The sequence below is a fragment of the Cupressus sempervirens genome, chromosome 3, assembly GCF_028749045.1.
Source record: "Cupressus sempervirens isolate cs-2001-9-10 chromosome 3, ASM2874904v1, whole genome shotgun sequence".
In the NCBI taxonomy this organism is placed as follows: domain Eukaryota; kingdom Viridiplantae; phylum Streptophyta; class Pinopsida; order Cupressales; family Cupressaceae; genus Cupressus; species Cupressus sempervirens.
This window is the reverse complement of record NC_143120.1, coordinates 437,981,471-437,991,195: the sequence shown is the minus strand read 5'-3', so window position 1 is coordinate 437,991,195 and position 9,725 is coordinate 437,981,471. Positions and strand designations below refer to the sequence as shown.

At 34.7% G+C, this 9,725-nt stretch overlaps 1 pseudogene; it reads right to left on the bottom strand.

Moving 5' to 3' along the window:
• Positions 1–4,822: 4,822 nt before the first annotated feature.
• On the bottom strand, positions 4,823–7,204 carry LOC149566933 (G-type lectin S-receptor-like serine/threonine-protein kinase At2g19130 pseudogene; annotated as a pseudogene).
• Positions 7,205–9,725: the final 2,521 nt, after the last annotated feature.

The following is a 9,725-nucleotide window of genomic DNA, read 5'->3' as shown; positions in this document are numbered from 1 at the left end:
ATCTTTTTTGTAATGGAGATTTATACTATCAAAATTTCATAATGAATACCTCTCTCATCAACCTCCTACATCGGTTAGGAGTCCTCTTGTATGCCCTCGACAACGTTGGTACCTCTCTAATTGTGGGTTGTATATGTTCAAATACCTTTGTCAGATGAATCTACAATTTAAACTATAATGTTATAATTCATAGCATGCTAAATTTATAACATATTTAATCATAAATTCAAACTACAACTTACTATTGTAGGCTCCTCCTTTGGAGTGAGTGGCTGCATCATCAAATCTACATAACTCTCCCATCAGACCTCATGTGCAGTAGGAGTCTCCTATGAGATACAAAATAGTAGTTGTTAATATCACAGAAATCAGTTTTGAATTTATTTATGAAGATAAGGATAATAAAAAATAAATGATACTTATACATATAATGGGGCTCTCAGTGCAAATGGAAATTCCTGATGGTACACGACGTAGAATCTGTACTGGCTCATCGCTAGTAGCCATGCCCTATATACAATAAAGAATGTAATTAAATGGGATTACCACAAACATTTTACAAGAATGCATTGATATTTAATCAAGTACAAATTTCCTAATTACCTTTCCTTTGTCAATGCGTGTTGGCTCACGCCCCCCCACTTTGTCCCCCGGGATAGGTGCTACCTGCAAGATAAAAGAAAGATTAGCAACCATCTATGCAACAATATCAAATAGAAAAAAAAATTATGAACACAACATAATGTATCGTAGATGTCTCAAGGCCAAATGAAATGGCCGAGAGCATGGCATCATCAATCTATCTGACCTCCTCCTCGGTCATCAACTAAACATGAATGAAGATCACATACATATAAAAGTCAATATGGCTTAAAAATTAAAATTACACTATTATAAAAATTAACTTTGAATCGCATATGTCATAACAAGAAAATGTATACACGTACTGACACCGAAGGAGTCCATGCCTCTACATTCCCCTCCTCTCTCAAATTAAGGTTTGTAGCCTTTGCACATGTGTTTGGTGTATCCTTGTCTAATACAATATGATACTCAAGAAGATCACCTATGGGACTTAGGCAAATATTCTTGCATGTAATGAAAGTGTGAGGCACACAAATGTGTGATGAGCTAGTTGATGATGAACTGGCACCAACATCATCAACATGAGGAGGCACGACTGACCTAGCCTGAGATATCATTAGGCTACTCAACCTATGAATGGCTCTGATGGTTTGAGAGCTAGCTTCTATCATAATATCTGGATGCTGTACTCAAGGAGGAGGGGAGATATCAGTGGGGGGAACAAAAGTGCCAGCTTTCTTCCACTAGGAAGAGGGTCTATCCTGAGGAGCTCCTAGTCCTAAGCCCATGTTGGGCTTCATGCTGCAATAGTTCACTTTAAATTTCAACATAAATTCTGCATATAATTTTTTAAGGAAATAAAATGGTATGTCTAAATTGCCATGTGGAGGGATATCAAAGACCATCCATGAACGATCCCAAAAGTTTGCACGTATGGTATCATTTGTGCACCATTTAATCGATAGTTTAGATTTTTTTGGGTCGACTGGTAAACCCATTTTTGGGTTTGCAAAAAGGCTAGCCAAATCATCTTTGGTTATGTCGAGGGCCGCAACCTCATCATAGTCCAAACCATCATCAAACATCTTGTGCATTTCATCACGCCAATGAAGAGCGACATTTTATTGGTTCATAAGGGTTTTAATGTTATCCACTATGGTTGTTAATGTGGATAATATAGGAGCCAATGCGAGTACATTATCATATGTTCTATGCAAACCTCTTAACTCAGTGAGATTTTTATTTATCAAATCCTCGATTCAAGGAGGGTTTTGAGGGGCTAGAGGTTTGGTGGATGATTTTGTGGGGGCACTGGATCGTTTGGTGGGGGGTTACGAGGAATATTATTCCCTACCTCAGTGTCATCATTCTAATCAGCCATTCCTATTGAATTGCAAAACATAATATATATTTTAAAAAAACCTTAATTTTAACCATTTTTTTAAAAAACCCCTAGATTCAACTAAAACAAAAAAAATCATGCTAAAATCTATTGAATTTAGATTAAAAATGAGTTAAAGAAAAAAAAAAAAAAAAACATACTTTAATATCCGGTATTCGATCGCGTGCAAATATTGGCCCCCAAATATGTGAAATAAGGCCCCACGGGTCCTTTTTTTTATAAGTAATGTCATAGATATCGGATATCTAATACGACATATTATATTTTATATAGGATATAAGATATATAACATATAACATATATCTTATATTTTATATGATATTTTATATTATATTATATTATTATAATATAATATATTATTATATTATTATAATATAATAATATTATTATATTATATTATTATAATGTATTATAGTATATTATATTATTATAATTTATAATATATTATACTTTTTTATTATATATTATATTATAATATATTACTTTATTATTATTATATTATATTATTATAATATAATATTATTATTATAGTATAATATTATACGATTATAATATGATAATAATATTATATTATATAATATTAAATAATATATTATACTATTATAATATAATAATTTTATATTATACTATTATAATATAATAATTTTATATTATACTATTATAATATAATAATAATAATGTTATAAGCCATTGATTATTGGATATCCGATATGTGATCGAATATCCGATAATATCGGATATCTGATATCAAATCGGATATTTGATAAGGCTTAGCCTTTCCTTCCAGGTTTGGTACCTGGATAGGTGGAAAAAAGTCAAAGCAAATTTTGAAGCACTTTTAGACATCTTCAAACTCTATTTTTTTCACATTGCCACTTTTTGACACACCATGATCCTGCACATACCCAATAGCTATAGGAAGAAAAATATAATAATTGGTGGAACCTATGATTTTGGAAGAACCACTAAGCTCATCACTATGGATCTACGTTGATTATGATCATTTTAACATTTATGCCCTTTTAGATTATTGGATGACCTTTGAAATTTATTCAAAGTAGTGTAATTTATAGTAAATTTGTTGGTCCTTTCCACCAAATCACAAAATTCAAAGACGGGTAGTGAACTAAGCTATAAATTTATGTAATACTCTTGTACTTTCTAAAATAAAATTAGAGGCATGAAGCAATTACATATATGATTTATTTCAAAAATTCTCAAATCAAATACGATTTCTTTCAAAAATTCTTAAATCAAAACATTATAATTGAAGGAGACTGTAAAAATACAAATGGGTTTTTCTTTCTCACTCGATAAAAAGAATCTCAGCATCATCTGGTAGGGCTCCCTTGTATTTTCTAGAATAATAAAGTTCTCACTTCCTATTACAATAGAACAAAAGCAACAGATTGGGGTAGAAAATCATTAATTGCATGGGTGAGCAAGAATTTGACAATGAAAAAGGTGTACTCATTTCTTGATGAAAATGTGGAGAGAATGAAGTAGTGTTTGGGAGATAGAATTGGGAAACAAAGATTGGTTAAAAATGGAAGGGAGGGTTGAGTTAAAAAAGGGACCCATGAGGGAAGTCAAAGCTTCCCGTGTGCTCGTTAATCCAGGTGGTAAAGTTATAGATATAATATTTTATAAATTAAAAAACATAATCAAAATTTTAATGTAAATAATTACAAACATTAAAAAGAAAAAAAATGCAAAAAAAAAAATTATTTTAATCTATTAATAATTTAACATATGACATTTTTTTTATATGATTAATTTTCTTAATGATCATAAATGTTGTTCTATCCATAAAAAATGGCTAAAAATTTAGGCAGACATAGTGGTTCTACCATGTATAAGAACCCAATATGTTTATTTGTAAAATATATTTTTTAATTCATAAATTTAAGAAATATGCATCTATCATTTATAAAATATTAATTGTATTTTGAAATTAAAATTAAAAAAAATATTTTGTAGAAATGAGTACTGTTAATCACTAGTAATAGTTATGAAATAATGATTTCAATAGTTCTATATATCTAGGACATACTTTAAAAATATTAGCTTTTCAATTTGATAGGAAGAGAAAACATGTTCAGAGGTCAACGACTTAAGATTTCCTACAAGTTGTATAAATGTTTGGTTAGATTGATAGCCTAGATTCATGTTTTGCCCTTTTATCACGTCCTCCCTATGCCCTTTGAAAGCTCTTGTAAATACAAGAGATCAGTATTGAGATCAAAATTGATAGTAGTAGCCCTCGCATTGGAGTTTACTGTTTGGTAATGGGAATACAAGCGAAATAGGCATATGTAAATTCTTTAAATTTTGAATTCTTCATTTGGATGCACCAACTTGGAATTGGAATACAAAATAAAATAGGAATACATATTCCAATTTTGTCCAAAGAATGAGGTTTTGCAATTCCACCCAAATAGGTGGAATTGGAATACGTATTCCTATTCCAGTTTATTTATTTTAGAACATATATATTTTTGGGTCCGCAAATTTGCCATCAAATTCTAGGTGAACCAAACAAAGAATAGGAATATGTACCCCCTATTTTCTATTCCAGAATAGCTATTCCTATTCCTGCAATCCTGCAACCAAACGAACTTAGCGATAAGGAGGGGGAGAGGAAAACAATCAGGCATATAGTCCATATTAAAACTGAAAACCACAATTTCTGTTCAAAGACAAGTATAAAATACTCGGATATATTAATATATTGAAACAGATATGCAATGGTTAGTTAGCTAACATTTAAGCTTCAATAATCTGACTCTAGATTTTAAAATGCATTATCACTTACATTATTGTACATTCATTATTCTAATTAGTACCATGGCCATTGACATCGCTGTAACTGCTTGTATCACTTCGGTATGTTGGTCTAAGCACAGAGATCGGAAGCTGTGGCGTTTGAGGCTCTATCCTCCCTTCCAGCATCTGCACCACTTGTCCCATACTTGGCCTCAGCTCCTCCTTCTCTTGAATGCATAACAACGCTACAACACATGCTCTTCTCACCTCTTCCATGTCTGCCTCCTCTGCAACACCCTCCTCCACAATATTTATCATGTTCCCTTGGTGAATTTGAGTTCTAGCCCATGGAGGAAAGTAAAACATACTTGAATTTTGCACATTAAAATCCAGATTTCTTCGTCCGGAAATGAGTTCGAAAAGGGTCATACCAAAACTATAGACGTCAACCTTGGGAGTGATGGGAACACCAGAGATCCACTCTGGAGCCAAGTATCCTCTCGTTCCTCTTATAGTAGTCAGCACATGGCCGAAATCTCTACCCACGAGCTTTGCCAGCCCAAAATCGGCCAATTTCGGTGACATATTCCCATCCAGCAGAATGTTTTCAGGCTTAACATCACAATGAATGATGCAATCTCTGCATTCCTCATGGAGATAAAGTAACCCTCTTGCAGTGCCTAATGCGATTTCAAATCGGCTCTTCCAATTGAGTACTTCTCGTTTATTTTTCAATTTATTTGTGAACAATAAAGAATTGAGAGAGCCGTTGGACATGTAATCATAGATTAATAACCGTTTAGATCCCTGTGCACAAAACCCTCGAAGCCTGACCAAATTGACATGTTGTATGTTTCCAAGAGATCTGATTTCTGCTCGGAATTGCTTCTCATCTTGTCCAGACCCCTTCATCTTTTTCACGGCCACAACTGTACCATCTGGTAGAGAGCCTTTGAATACCGACCCAAATCCTCCGCTCCCCAACTTGCACCTGAAATTCTTTGTTGCAGTTTTCAACTCCTTGTAAGTAAACATTTTGAGAAAAGAGTTCGAGGAATCCGCATGCCTTTCTATCGATTGTAGCTGACGCCTCCTCGAATTATAAATTAAATAGAAAATCAGAGCCACCGTGAGTGCACCAACGACACCAAGCACTGCGCCCACAATAGTTCTAGTAATCTTGTGTTTCTTTGTAACTTGAGAGGCACGTCCTATCCGAATGAAGACACTAGAATTACTATTTGATCGAGTAGAGTTGCGCATATTAAGCAAATCGCCAGACCAGAATATTTTACAGGGCCCTGAAGGCGGGTTGAAAGTAAACGCGGTGCACGAGCAGTTGCGCAGGCAGGCTTCCTGGCAATCTTTCTTTGTGGATAATGCAGGATGTGAGGATGCGTAATCATCGGGCAACGTCACGCCAACATGGATGAATCGGTCGGTGCTGCAATTTAATGGTCTCTGCCGAATGCAGCCAGTGGATGCCCAATCTTGCGAGAGCCAGGCGCTATTGTCTCTAGGTTCAAAGCCTTCGACGCAGCTGCAGAGCTCAAGCTTTCTAGAGTCACAGATTGCGTAGGCACCACAGGCATCATACACGGCGCATCCATCTCTAGGAACAGACCAAGCAAGGTTCCATTTACTGCCATCGAATAGGTGCTCCTCTGCTTCCCCGAACTGAGTAAGGACGAAACGTACAAGTCCATTGAAGGGAGGAACCAACGTATACGATTGAAACAAACCAGATCTGTTCTTTTCCACGCTGAAAATCAATATTTGTTTGAGTCCACTTTCTGGAACTCCACTGAAGATTTTGCCGTCCCAAATTCCGGTCTCCCAATACTGTACAGAATTGTTCCACGTGAGCACGAATTGTTCGGCCCCTGACGGATCCATATACCAGGAAAAGAGCCCAGGAGAAGGATCCATTGAGTTTTTCCATGAAAATAGCTTTCGATGATATCCACCGAACACCATCCCCGGCAACCAGGTATCTGCAGGATTATCGAAACTCTGCCAAACAGTTTCAGATTTATTGTCATCGGTCAGCATTAAGAAATTACCAGAATCTAACAGCATAGCCCGGGAGACCTTGTTTGTTGTGTTGACTGACCAAATAGATTTGCCATCTGCATCAAACAGAACCAAATTACCATCTTTTGACAGCATTAAAACGCCAGATCTTTTTCTGGCAGGAGTCTCCCTGTTGGCCACCCAAACATAAGTCTTCTCTGGAATTTGGGCGTACCAGATGCCAATATACCAGTTGCTTCCATCGGGGCTGAAGAATCCCAACTCAAATGTTCCGTCCTTGGAGATAATTGTCTGATTCCCGCTAACCGAGGCGCCCAGCAAAAGAGTATCTCGAGCCTCAACTGCAGCAGCACTATTACTCTTGAGTTGAATTATGAAAAGAACGGTTAAAAAAAGGCTTGCGAATAATTTTCCCATGGCCGAAGTCCCTGTGCCGCTTATATGATTCCAAGATACGTTGGAGAGTTGTTGTAAACGAACAGTGTCTATTGAGTTGGTGAACGAGATAGGTTGGAGAGTTAATGTAAATGAACAGTCTCTATTGAGTTGGTGAACATCAACTTCTGCCACCAACCTTTAATAATTGTCAGAGAATCATTTAAAACGAAAATTTCTGTCTTTAAGAATTGTCAGAGAATCATTTAAAACGGAAATTTCTGTCTAAGAATGATCAGAGAATCATTTAAGACTGAAATTTCTGTCTTTAAGAATTGTTAGAGAAACATCTGGAAAGGAAATTTCTGTCTGTAAGAATTGTCAGAGAATCATTTAAGATGGAAATTTTTGTCTTTTAAGAATTGTTAGAGAATCATTTAAAACGGAGATTTCTGTTTTTAAGAATGGTCAGAGAAGCATTTAAAATGGAAATTTCTGTCAAACTCATCTAGATCCATCCTGGTTGACTTTGGTTCAGTTTCCACATATGATTTCTTACTATACAGAATGCTAGAGTGGTCTATGTAACGCCCCGCTCGGGAACCCAAGAGAAATAAACCTAACATGTTACAATGTTTACTGAACTATTTTTTTTTTTGAAGTTTAAACAACATCAAGATAACATTAATGCAGAAGCAATATGAACATACACAACAAATACACATTTGCAATTATAGATATAGTTTCAATTCCTCAAAGGTTCCTTTACGTTGAGTCACATTTAATAATCTTAAATTAATTAGTTTAATTTTCAAGTACAATGTCTCAAGATCATAAAAGAATAACAGATACATAGTCGCATAAGCAAATGCATAAGTATAAACAATACAATGAAAGTACATCCAATCAATAACATCCACTGCACATGTCACAGGGTATGTGAAAATAGATACTGTACAACAGAATACATGATAACATATATACTTCATCTAAAAAGAAGTCTCTGAGATAAGAAGTAAGAATGATAAAGGTACATCTTCTACAACGAACATCCAACAGATGGCAATGTGAAGGGGAACCCAAATGGTAAGAAGGCACTACCTCCCGACCGCGTGGTTACCTAGTCAGGCTTCCACTCCCACCGTGCAGGGAAGATAATGAACAATCCACAAACGACTATCAAACATAAAACACTCCTAGGCATGGAATACCTACTAGCCAAAACTATCTCAAAGGTAACACATACTACTCAAGAAGATAAAATAAACCAGAAAGAAAGAACACTCAATCCAATACTGACATCACATAACCAAACATCATACACAAACCAAGTATAAACCAAATACCAAGATCACAAGATAAAGTCATCAAAAGATAATCCTTCTCAAGTCAAAAACCACATGTCAAAAGTACAACATAATGAAACACCAATCATCATCAATGAAAGTAAGTAACCACAATAAACACATCCAACAATAGATACACCACCAACAATAAGTACACCACATCCAACAATAAGTACACCACCAGAGATACACAAAAACTACAGAGGAGACTTAGGCTACATACTAGGGAGTGTCATCACATGGCTGCTTGAGTTACCCTGGACTGATCTCTTAATAGACCCCAGACCCTCAAGCGTTGAGTTACCCTGGACTGGTTACTATGAACCCCGAACCCTCAACATCACACATATGGAAAATAGAAAGCCCTCTCAAGAAGACGAGGCACTCATCTCATTCCCATCCTTAGTCTATACAAGCACTAAAGGCATGGGTAGATCAAAAATCTCTAACTTATCTTTTTAGTGTGTTTCCCCCCATAAATTTTAATTACTAGATTATCACTTATTACATAACTTGCATTAGGTTACCCTGTTACTGACCACTTTGGGTCCCGGACCCCTATGCAAGCCACTCCCAAGTCACATACCTAGACAACCTCTCCTAATCACATAAATCCACAGTTGTGTCCCATACCACAACACTAATAAAGAACAAACTCGGTTCCTTAACAGGCAACCCAAAAATAAGATGGCAACCCCAAATACACATAATTGCTCCACAAAGATAAACCTCATAATAATAATTTCCAATTTGAATCACAAGAATCATCATAACATCTAGCCACATAATAGTATCCAAGAAATCTCACAAAACCTCTGGTGTACATCCTAGACTGGTCGACATCTAAACAACACCAAAATCCAAAAAGAAATATAGATAGTACATAGAAAACATCATAGTCTCACAGTTGGATTTGATTGATAATATATTGTTGAATTAATGTAAGGTTTCAATTTTTTTTTTTTTTTTTTTTTTTTAATTTTAAAATTTTATTATTATTATTATTATTATTTATTATTATTATTATTATTATTATTATTATTAATTATTATTATTATTATTATTATTATTATTATTTATTTTATTTTATTTTTTAAATTTTTTTTAACTAAGTCAAATTTCAATAATTTTGTTTATTAGAAGAACAACCCTTCTAATAAATTTAGATAAATTATTATATATGAAAATTTTAAGAATTGTATTATAATTCTATATTC